The 12895-nt window shown below is 34.3% G+C and overlaps 1 long non-coding RNA gene across 7 annotated transcripts; it reads right to left on the reverse strand.

The window, feature by feature from the left end:
• Nucleotides 1-8227: 8227 nt before the first annotated feature.
• Nucleotides 8228-11780, reverse strand: LOC108035574 (uncharacterized). 7 transcript variants are annotated; one of them, XR_001768783.3, is made up of 6 exons: nucleotides 10268-10748; nucleotides 9755-10109; nucleotides 9443-9693; nucleotides 9285-9358; nucleotides 9043-9225; nucleotides 8234-8955 (listed from the first exon to the last, which is right to left on the reverse strand). It is a non-coding gene; the product is annotated as an uncharacterized LOC108035574 (long non-coding RNA). The 7 variants fall into 7 exon arrangements; XR_007764824.1 differs by adding an exon at nucleotides 11766-11780 and having other exon boundaries at nucleotides 8238-8955; nucleotides 9285-9693; nucleotides 10268-10455; XR_001768782.3 differs by having other exon boundaries at nucleotides 8239-8955; nucleotides 9285-9693; nucleotides 10268-10455; nucleotides 10554-10746.
• Between the last annotated feature and the right edge of the window lie 1115 nt (nucleotides 11781-12895).

Raw genomic sequence — 12895 nt, forward strand, 5'->3', positions numbered from 1 at the left:
AGTTCCTAAGATCCGAGCAACGCTTAAAAAGGTACAGTCAGCTATATGACTCCGTTATTCCATCACCTCATGCTGTGTTCAAGCAGGAAAGTATAACCACCAAGCTGCGTATGGTATTCAATGCCTCCAGCTCTTCAGAGAATGAGCTTAAATGATATCCTTCACGCTGGCCCAGTCTTACAGTCCGTTTTAACTATCGCCTGAAGTGGCTATATTTTACTTTCGGCGTACGATGGAAAGCGACGTTCTTATTCGTCCCACCAGACTTAGCAACGGTAACGGTGCTCGCCTTTTGTTCGAGATAGCTGAAATCATCATTCAGAGGACCAATTTCAAGATTGTACTAGCATGATCAGCCAAACCAGTGTGTCATTGGACATCGTTCGTTGCCAACAAGGTGACGAAGATCACCGAGTCCACAGAAGCAGCCAATTGGTTATATGGCTATTTAGCGTAATTGGCTCGGCTGACACTGCAGCAATGTGCTGACCGCTTTGGTGGGTCAGTGCGCCGTCGAGTTAGTGAGACGTTAAGTCATGTTAAGCACGGCCTCCGGCAGTTGGCGATATTGAGCGACAGCCTATAATCCCACCGTACGAATTTTCTCTCTCGCGGCTTCCGGTAACGCTTTAGGCATCTCATTTCATTTAATGGTGGCAATCAGTTAGTGGTTCGTCTAACCCGGCCCCGATAGTGATTTCCGAGAATGAAAAACTTGAGGAAGGCGGTGATTTTATAGAAAATATTAAGTCGGATGAGCTTGCCCCATTACAAAAGGGTACGTGTTGGTTTTCGTTTATTTTTCTACAAAGGCCATTGTTCGGAGCAGTACCAAAATAAAATTCATTAATAGGAAATGCTATTGGCTAATGTTTATAAACATTGCAAAAGAAGCCCACTGTATGAAAAGCTGTTACACGCCAGAGCTTTTTAGCCTCTCTCGTCGGCTCGCTTTTATCTCTAATCTTATCTTGTAAGCCGAGCGCCGCTTGGCAGTTGCATTTTTTTTTTATGTATTCAGTGCAGCTCCGATCTCAAATAATTAAACACGTCTTTTTCGTAATTTAAAAAATATCGTGCGTTTCTGATAAATATTTTGAAAAAATACGGGTGCCAAATTCGTTGTCTTCCCCAAAAAATTTGGTGACCCCGACGTGGTTCTTGATCCGGAATGTGCACTTCGTCGCAAAAACAGAGGTACATGGTTTTTTAATCGTTAAAAACAATTACGATCTTTTGTTGTTCGCTGCTGTTTGTGTATATGTCGGTGCCAAACACAACGGCATATTACTTTAAACATTATTTGCTACATTCGGTGCAATTTCTGTCGTGGTGAATAATATTTAAATTCGGCAATAACATATGCCATAACAGACATAATCATAATCGGCGCCTTGTAACGGTGTTGGTGACATATTCGCGATGCAAAGACCTTTCGAAAAGGGAAGAGAAAACTGAAAAAGAAAACCTGTTGAAATCATCTCAATGAGGAGCCGTAAGGCCCGGGAAGAGTAACAAGCCATGCGAACGTGGTACTGATGGTCTGAGAAGCCCGACGGTTGTCTGGTAAGCTCAGCCATTTATAACAACGAGGAAACGAGGGCGGAACACAAGGAACAATCAGCAGAAGAAGCATAATCACAAGAGTTGTAAAGTTTGTAACCCGAGAATAAAAGCCTTATTATACCACTTTTCATCCTTGTCGTACCCAAGGTTTCTCAACATGACTAGCGCGCAACAAATCAAGCAGTAGACAAATTGGGAAAAGTATAAGGAGCTTAGTTTCGCTCACTGGCTATAAGGACTGCTGATCAGTATAGTCAATGTCAACGATTGACTCAACGTCTCACTAATTCGACAGCAAACTGACCCGACAGCAAACTGACCCGACCTTGTTGCATTGTCAGCCGAGCAAACTATGCTAAATGCTACCATCATCAAAAATAACCTACGGACCTACTCTAGAATATATCTTACTTCACTAAACCTCCGTATTATAATTATTAAGGATAAATCAGTTATCAACGCAATCATAATAGGATAGGCCTATTTATGGTAGACCCTTCATTTTCAAAACAGATCACAGACCCCATTTCAAAATTAACACAAATGAGACTTGAATTAGAGGAATATAATAAAGAATTACTATCACGGACTAGAAAAATACTCAATCGAATAATAAATTTCTGTAAGTCACTACCAGAAGTCAAAGCTTAAAAACTTAAAAATTCCTGCGCAGAAAAAGAAAGAGAAAAAGTAGATTTCCGAATGGCACCAAGCGACACTAGCGTCTTTTAAGATATTGGGCAGTAAAATATTACAATCTCTAATAGTAGCACTACTCAAATATTGGGCAATAAAATATTACAATCTCTAAAAGTACCGCTACTCAAGCCGGTGACCCTATTATTAAATACCGAAAAAGAAGCAATACTGCTTACATCAGATGACGATTCAATACAAGGAGGTCATACAGGCATAGCTATAACATTGGCTAAAATAAAAAAGCACTATTATTGGAAAAACATGACAAGAGACATTTCAACTAATATTAGAAAATGCCTCAAATTCCAAAAAATAAAAACGACCAAACATACAAAGACGCCATTCACTATAACTAAAACGCCTCAAATGCTTTTGACAGGGTAATTGTGGATAAGATGGGTCCACTACCTAAATCTGAACAAAAAAATGAATAGGCAGTAACCTTAATCTTTGACTTAACAATTCGAATTAAAAACCAAAAAAAATTATTACAATATTAACAATTATATAACAATGCATAAATATTACTACAAAAGCATAAGCATAAGCATAAGCAAAAGCACAAATTCAACCCCAAACAGTTCTTCAAGTGCCCGGTAATATGATCGTCGTTGAGTGCCTCAGCCATTTATCTCAACCAGGAAATGAAAACGGAATACAAGGGAAAATCAGCGCAGGAAGTATAATCACAGGAGTGCTAAACTTTGTAATCTAGAGCCGAGAATAAGCGCCTCAATATCCGAATTCTGAATTGTTGTTACTGAGGGTCTCATTTAATATAAGGTTGGAGGGACGAACGCACAAATTTACTGAGCTAGCCGCAAGAAACAAGGAACAATTCATATAATTTACGTAAGTATTATAAATCGTTGTATTTTTGTACGTTGAAGTTACATATGTGGAGCGTCAATCATCTCTTTTCTTTATTTTATGCGCTCTGCTCTTCAATATTTTACACAGGCAATCTTCCCCTCTAGACGGTACTTGTTAATCCTTGCATATATAAACCTCTCTTGCATATATATAATTCTCTAAAGTTTTTACTTTGATTATTTAAAAATCTTTTTTAATAATTTTAATTGTTAAAAATAAAGAAATAAATAACACAAATAATTTATTTATGGGTGCCAGCACGACGTTAAACTTTTATTTAAAAGATTTACAACGATTATATGTTAAAAGCTCATATATGTATTGAAATTTCTCTAATTTATAAAGCATTATATCTAATAACATAAATTTCATACAAATGTGAGGTTATGGTAATGGTCTTTGCTATGTAACTTAAATCCTCTGCTAAAAAGTGAATATTATAGCGTTTTCGGTTACAATTGCTTGAAATTTTTATAAATATTTCATTATCATTTTATTCTCTATCTATGTGCCTTGTTATGTTTTTATATCTCTTCCTCTTAATACTGACTAAGCTTTCTTTAAGTATTCATTTTCTGTATCAGAAGGGACTTATTTAAAAACAAAATGTGTGTTCTGCCCGAAAAAATGTTAAAATGGTTTTAAAATACTATAAATATTATATAGTATAATTATAATATTGAATAATATTCTATTAAATATATCAACTACTATTTTAAAACTATTTTAACATTTTTTCGGGGTAGAACGCGAGGTTTAAAACCTTTAAGTCTTTAAAACGTTTCTATAAATTTGTACAAGTGATTGTAATCTTTATACCTTTGAGTTGCAAAACAAAAGACGTCACATAAAACTTAATTCCATACTTTTTGCAAAAATCTTTAGACTAACTTGATGAGCCATAAAAAAAAGTAAGCAATTAAAAAAAGATATTACCAGACCCCAACACGTGTACCATAAAGTTTAGTCTGAAATTATATTTTAATACGTTCCTATTTGGACCCGCAATGTTTTCAAAATATGTTTATGGCTAATGGTAATGGCATGGCAAATTATATATGTTAAAAATATTTATAAAAAAAATGATAATAATAATAAATAAAATCAACTTATCAACTTGGGTCGTCGCATGTCTCCTTTATCAGTGCCTTTCGTCTTGGGTCGTCGCTATCGGAAAAAAGTGACTTTTTCTCATTTTATAGATAATGATTCTGGAACGGAACGGGTAAGACATCTGAGGAATATAGTAACTATCCCATATTCAAGTCAAAACCATCAAGTTAATAGTTAAATACAACGTGTAGCCACGTATAAAACCCACACGCATTGAAATTCACAGTCTAAGTCTCTACTTCACATCGATCGTCGTTTAGAACAAAACCTTTTATTGTTCTTAGCAATAGACCAGAACAGCTGGTAAAAGTTTACAACTAAACAGATACGGAATAGATACAGTACAGATAAAGTACAGATAAAGTACACATACAGTACACATTCAGTTCACATACAGTACACATACAGTACACATACAGTACAGATACAGTACAGATACAGTACAGATACATTACAGATACAGTACAGATACAGTACAGATACAGTACAGATACATAAACAGTACACCCCCTTTCAAGTAATTACCATCCAAAACCAAGTCTAAACCATGAAGGTAAAAAGGGGTAACAACCATACCACGTCCAAAAAACTTAATCACCATTATGAACCAGGAAAACCAGATGAATATTATAATTAAAGAGTTTAATAAATTTTATAAAAAGACGCTGATATCAAACACAAGGATGCCTGAAAACGTAAGATTTCCGATCGTCAAGGCGGAGCCCAAAACAATAATGGATGGAGAATCTTTAAGGTAAAAATTTATTAAACCCTGGATAAGGAATTGGAAATAATCTTAAATTTTTTGTGCCATTAAAAATGTGTTGGGAATTTCTGAGGCTTCTATAACAGTTTTATTAAATTTTTATCAAGAACTAGTGTTGATGTTGACCAAGATTCTTGACGATGTGTTGATATAAAAAAAACTTTTTAAATGGAAATAAGAGTATCACCTGAAAAATTCCTTTCAATCGCATTCCGGAGTTGGGATTCGAAAAAACCGCGATTCATAATAATAAAATGTAGACAGAGATCTTATCACAAATAATTGATTAAAATTGAAACTCCACTTGAATGTCGATTTTAGTAACAATAGTACGCCCAACCTATATAAAATGTATACAAGATTTCAATCTAGTTACTATAATCGAGAATAGCACCCATTTTGACCCCAATATGAAAACATCATTGAAATCATATGGAGCCATCGAGAGTGTCGATACTTGCGTATGCCATCGAATTTCGGAATACAAAAATTAACCACTTAATATTATGAAAATTGAATTGTAATCTGGAAGAACATAACAAATCATGATCACAATACTAAAATAATTGAATAAATGTATTATTATGCTACAAAATAATCTACTGGCTTTTTATTTCGATCTTAAATTACTTGTATACCTGTTAGTTGTCGCGCGGTGATTTCAACCCCTTTATGGAACGTGCCAGAGATATGAGCGTGCCCCTCGCGCTTGTGCGTGTGAACACACGCGGTTTTATTGCGGTCAGGTAATGGGCCTTTTTTGGCCTCTGGCTCTGTCTGATACCTTTGGGATCATTTTGTGGATAGGGGAAAATCTTTGAAAATTTACCAGTACCCCGCTTTGGGGCGGAATCAAATATTTTGACATTTTTTAAATACAGTTTATATCGAGGAAATTGAATGTCCAACTTTAAACTCATTTTAAGGGCGGGGTTTGAGGTCTATAAAATTCATACAATATTTTAAGATTTTGTAAAGGCAGCACCAAAACAAGAACATCATTTTAAAGTTGAGACTAGATGTGTAAGGATGAAGAAGAAAACACGCTATACCAGAATAAATAAGTAAAAGTATTATTATGCTACAAAATAAACTTTTGACTTTATACTTCGATTTTAAGTTACAGGTATAATTGTGAGTTCATGGAAGTTGCTAAAGATAGGCAGTCAATCTTCTCAATGAGCATGCGCGCCAACAGACCTGCGTGTGTTCCTTTATTACGGCGAGGGGCACATATTTAACTACGAATTATGCTGAATACTATGCATTTTGAAAACCTGAAGTTTAATTGCGAAAAGTGCGACTGCCTCTTCTTGCAATTCGCTGGAGCGGAGCCAAAAATTAATATGAATATATAGCAAAAGCTTGTTCACAATACCAAAATAGGTAATTAAACGTATGATTGTGCTACAAAATAATGTTTTTACTTTTTATTTCGGATTAAAATGACTGGTATGGAATATTGAAATTAATTTCTTGACTGAGAAATATGCGCTACTTATGAGTAGCGGTCTCGATTTCAATACCCGTTATACCCGTAGGACCCTTTTATTGGGGTCAGGTAATGGACCTTTTCAGGTCTCTGGCTCTGCCTGACATTTTTATGGCTCTTTTGTGGAAAGTAGATATTCTTTGACAATTTCCCAGAAGAACGTTCTGGGGCAGAAACAAAAATATAGGGTTGAAAATATTTGAGAATTATAATTTTGTGAGATTTATTTTAAGGGGCTTCTTTTGATTTCTAAACTGGTCTTGCAATCGTAGAAAACATTGTTTCAAAACATGATTGAACATGTTTCTCTGTGCACCGCAACACCTTTTGAATATTAAGTACTCATAATGAGGAAAAGGGATACATGATTGAAAATGTCCCATTGGGGGTGTGGGGAAGTTTCTTTGCAGGCTTAGAAGGTTATATGTTAAAAAACACCAAAGATACCATTTTTTAATGTTTTCGCCGATAGTTCCTATGGGAGCTATATGATATAGTTGTCTGATCCGGCTAGTTCCGACTTATTTACTACCTGCAATAGAAAAAAGATGTTTGGGAAAGTTTCAGCCCGATAGCTTTAAAACTGAGAGACTAGACGGACATGGCTAGATCGACTCGTCAAGTGATCTTTATTAAGAATAAATTTACTTTATGGTGTCGGAAACGTCTCCTTCACTGCGTTGCAAACTTCTGACCTAAATTAATATACCCTCTGCAAGGGTATAGAAATAAACATTTTTCAGGATTTAGGTTGAATACATTTCTCAAAAACATCCGTTAAGCTTTTGAGCATATGTTTTTAAGAACAACTAATAACTATTAAGTCATCCATATAAACATCATTCATATAGACATTGTGAAGGTTCTATACCAGAGAATTCTTAGTCATCATTCTCTGAGAAGAATTTTTAGTTATTTTTAAGCCGAATGGTAATTGCGTGAGGCGATATGATTGCTTGTTGAAGAGGACGTTATATCTCGTGAACTTATTTCGAGTTCCGTTTGAATCTACCTAGTTGATCTAAAGTAAAAGTAGAGTCCAAAATCTTTCAAGCCACCTTTGAAAAATAATAAAAAAGTTTAAAAAAATCGGAACAAATTGGACATTATTTTTGAGATAGTAAAGTTTCTCCTGTTAAGCTGTTTTACATCACCTTTAATTTCCAGGACATTCAAAAATAGTTTGAAAAAAAAAATGGATACAAAAAATTTAAACAAAAAAACTCTGGACCATAATTTTAAACGGTGCTTTTTGTACAAATCGTGTTTAACTACGTATACCACAAGGGCATAGCGACATATCTCCGGACGACATATCTCCGCTCGGTACAATTTTCGAGCGGAATTGTCGTTTTTTTTTTGGCGGAGCTATGTCGTTTTCAAAACGTCATATCTCGGCGCGGAGTTATGTCGGTTTTAAAAAGACATATCTCCGCTGAACAAAAAGCGACATATTTCCGCGCGGAGATATGACGTTTCAAGACGACATATCTCCGCGCGGAGTTATGTCGCTATGAAAAGTTACATCTCCGCCGATTTATTAGCAACTCATCTTCCAATAGAATAAATTTAATTTTTTTTTTAAATTAATTTCATACAGAAAGTTTAATAGAAAATCTTAATAATTTAACGATAATTTCAATCCCTTAAAAAACGCAGTTTCCCACAAGTCTTTATTAAGTATATGTATTATTTTTATTAATTTTTACATAAATCAGTTCAAATTATATATTATACATATGAACAATTCTGTGACCGAATTTGTAGGAACGTCATTACAGTGAAAAAAACATAAACTATACACATTTTGAAAATAAGGAAAGGTTTTTCTCATAGCTCTAGATTAGTAAGAATAACTCACTTATTTTCAAATTGGTTTAGTTTATGTTTTTTTCACTGTAAAGACGGTCGCACAAATTCTGTCAAAGAATTGCCCATATTACATAAATTTATTTAATGTGCATGAAACTTAGTTTATTATTTTAATTTTTTAATTATATATATAAACATTACGGATATCTTCTTTGACAACTTGTTGACACGATGGACATTTTGGTTCACCACTGTCAGGATCGTTAGGATCATCGTTCTGTTCTTGATTATGAGCCAGAATTTGATCCCAACATGCTGCACAAATATTCACATGATTACATTGGCGCAATAAAACCGATTTTGGTTCGATGAGACATACATTGCAGGGATTCATTTGAAATATAGATGAATCGGATATTCGACTAGATTTTGAGTCACTCGACAAAAGCGATGATGTTGATGCCTTCATTTCAGATGACATTCCGGACAAATTGAAGTCCATATGCACACTGTCAAACAGGTCCTGTTTTTTAAAACGGTCATTTAGCGAAACAGTTCGTGTCAAAAAACCCTGTATGTCAATTTCTCCCTTGTCAAACAAATCCATTGCATCCACAATTTTTTGAGCGCGATCCTGAAATTAAACTTTTATTATATTTTAATGGCTTTAATTTTATTTCGTATATACTTAGACGTATAGTTTTTGGTTGTGTTGAATTACCTATCCCACCATTTTGAAAGAGAAGAGCGAATTCTCGACTTTTTTCATACTCCGCATCAATGATCCATTCCACAAATTTGAAAAAGTGTCCCTTTGCTCGAATTTTATTGCCCAGATTTATGCTTCGACTGAACCCGTGGTTCTTGTGGATCGTTTGTATACCGATATATTTTTAGGTCTTTCCTATTAAAATTAAAATATGAATGAATAAGAGCATACATTTAAAATTATGAAATAATTACCTTCTTAAGCCACTGCTTCTTAAAATATTTTAAAAAGGGCGAAAAAATCTTCTTATCTAAGGCTGTGGCTTGAGCTTCAAGAAGATTAATTGCTTCAACAATCTTGCATTCCGGTAAAAGAGGTAAATATAGAAATTTCATAAACCACATATACATACGCATGTTTATTGCACGATAGCATTTTCTCCAAACCAATAGTTTTGATTGCATTTCTTTTACATGCTTGGGTAAAATGGAACCAGCAAGAAAAGAAATTCATATTTTTCAAAGCGTTGCGCATCGCCTTCTCATAATCCGATATAAATGATGCACCATTAAGACAGCAAATATTTGAGTCAACATATGTAAATAGGTGTTGGTAACAGAGCTCTGTTTTACGAGTCATCAAAACAAAAAGGAACGGTGTTATCTAAGAAATAAATAATAATGTCAAAGAAAAAATAAAATTTAACAATCAATAAAATAATCACCTTTTGTATGTGTTTAACATAAATAAGAAGCAGTTGCTTAAAGTCCCCGAAAGGGCAAACTTTAAATGTAGCATCTATTAAAAAATACCTATTCTGCTCCTCAATATTGGCTTGCATCAAAGTGATGACCTACACAATAGGCAAATGAACTTGATGCATATAATTTCTTTAAAAAACTTTCGGAAAATTTCCTTTTGTCATGCCAAAACTGTTCATGATATTTTCATCATTGAAAGCATCGCGCACGTCCTCGGGAGTAATTGGAGATTTTGGAAGAAAGGGTTGTCTTTTTCGCTGTAGAGTGCGTTTCACCGCATCATAACTTATTTCAATTTCCTCTTCTCCATTTGTTTTTCTAAATTATTATAAAACGAGACAAAAAATATTAAATTCAATTATGTATATCATTTTCTGAATAATACATATACACACACCGTCATGTTTTTGAATACATATGTACCATATATATGTATACTAATTCTTGTATGTATGCGTGCATGTATGTGTACTTACCTGGCGAGAACATCATTAAATATTTTTTTGGTGTCGTCGGAATTGGTTTGACACTTCAATTTTATTTGCGACAGCACTTCGATTTTTTCCATTTTATGGCCTTGTGGTCCATGAACATGCTTAATTTTTTCGGGATTGGAAAAGACGCGAGCCCTATCTGCACTTAAATAAGCCCGTGCTCTGCAATCCTTTGAACGACACACATATGCAATATCATTCGATTTTAATTGTTTATTTTTTATGTGAATTTGTTGGTCACTTGGGGTATATAATAATTGAGAGCAACCTGCACGGCTTCTTTCCTTAAACTCAAATTTGATATTGTCCAAATCCATTTTACTCGCTCTTATAAAACCGACAACGCACAGTTATTGAAAGCCCGGCATTTGCAAGCGAAGATCAACGAAAATTTTTCGCACACGCTAATTCCGCTATTTCTATTATATTTATTAGTGTTATACAAATTTGTTCAATATAATAGAAATAACGGAATTGGCGTATGCGATAAATTCTCGCTGATCTTCGCTTTGCAAATGCATATATATATTTTTATATATATGTATATACATGTATATATAATTTCCCAAATTTTTTAAAAGTGTACTTAACATACTAGCAAAAAATGGGATACCAAGAACTTTGCAATTCTGGCGCGTTCCCACTCATACATATGAGTGGGTACATACTCATCAGTGCTGCCATCAGATGTGACCAGATTAAGCAATAATAGTATAGCCTATTTCCACTGCACCAAAAAACCTCGGTTTTTTTCGTTCAGGTCGAATGTTACGTTCGCCCAATCCAAAAACCCATAAGAAAAAAAGTCGGTTCGAACGTAAAAGAACTGAGTGGCAGTGGAAATAGGCTATACTCAACAACAAGAGGCGAAATCAGAACGTATATCGGTATATATTTATATATATTATATATTTTTGTTGACATAATTATACATGTGTATGTTCATACGTATGTTCAAATACATAGATTTACATATGTTAATAACAAACGTATATGCATTTATATGTACGTATATATTATATATTATACATAATACATTATTCATTCAAGTGTAAGATGAGTCTCTAATAAATCGGCGAAGAAATGTCGTTTTGAAAACGTCATATCTCCGCGCGGAGATATGTCGTTTTTTGTTCAGCGGAGATATGTCGCGCGGACATATGTCGTTACCCCACCACAAGCCTGTAGCTTCGGTACTTCTTAAGTTATGCATATAAAAAATTGAGCTATTTATTGCTGTTCTCTCGCCAAACTAGCAAGTTTTTCCAAAAGTGGTAGAATCTAGAATTCTAGAAGTTTCAGGACTATAAACAAATTTTTGAAACAAACAAAATAAAATTTTAATTTTGAGAAGAGCCTCATAATCTTATTTTGCGTATTACTTTTGAACCGAGAATCCGATTCTGACAGTTGAGGTATTACTCAGCGCGTACTTTAAATGAGAATACAACTAGGTTTATAGCGGGGAGTATTTTCCTACCGGCCCTTTTTTTACACTTCACTTTTACACTTTCATCACTTTTTCTCCCGAACCAATTTATATCCTTAAAATCTTGGTATGCAATTCTTTTATTTTTTGCAATACCTTCCGATTGATGTGTCACTCGAAAAAATCGGACGAGTACTGCAGAATTACATTTCTTCGTGTATATATATATAGTAGAAATCGGTCGCACACCCTTCTAATATAATTATTTGTATTGTATGTACTTAAAAATATCGGAATTTCCCTTCCATTTTAATATTTCCGCACCTCTGCCTATTAAAAGACTAATTTGTTTCCCGTTGCTACATGTATAACATTGACGAATGTGCTCTGGCTGAGATTTATGGTGTCAGTTTAAATATTTTTTACTACTGTGTGCCCTAAGGTTGTTGGGAGTTATCCGAAACTTTTTGGCTCACCTTAACATTGTTGCGATTATTTATTTTTTTATATTTTTTATTATAATAACCGCGACCATTGCCTCTACCGCGATAATTTCCTCTTGGTAGTAATTACCGCAGTGGCTTTGGCCTATTTGGGCGTTTAGAGTGAAATTCACGTTGCGTTCTAAGTACTTTGTGATCGCTTCGTTCATTGTCTAGTAGTTTGTTTTCCATGCTCACAATTGTTGATCATTGTGCTAATGTCTTATTTAGTGCTGTATTATCAAAATATTCTACTGGAAGGATTTCGTCAATATACGATACTTCCAAGAGCCTACTTAAATTGCCAATTTCCGTAGTGAATTTTTCGGCAGTTTTTCTTTTGCAATTTTTTTGTAGTTGCATTAAGTGTTGTGTTGTTTTGTACTTTGTACAATATTGATCCAATTATTTTTAAATTTCATAATAAATAAAAATAAATAAATAAAATACATTTTATAAACCTACTTACTTTATAACTGTTTGAAGGTGTAGCCTCTGTCAATTGAATTCTGGAATGGCATTCAAAATGTCTTTTATGAATGCCCTTTAGGCATCTACGTCGTCTGGCATTATATTATCTTCTCCTGGTTCCGGTAATGTTATTATCGCAGGAATTGTCACATCGTGATCTTTTTTTTTTATATCAACTTCCTCACTGAATTCGAAATATTGTTATAATACATTTTTTCTTCTGACTGT

Source organism: Drosophila biarmipes, unplaced genomic scaffold (genome assembly GCF_025231255.1).
Source record: "Drosophila biarmipes strain raj3 unplaced genomic scaffold, RU_DBia_V1.1 ptg000004l, whole genome shotgun sequence".
Taxonomy (NCBI): Eukaryota; Metazoa; Arthropoda; class Insecta; order Diptera; family Drosophilidae; genus Drosophila; species Drosophila biarmipes.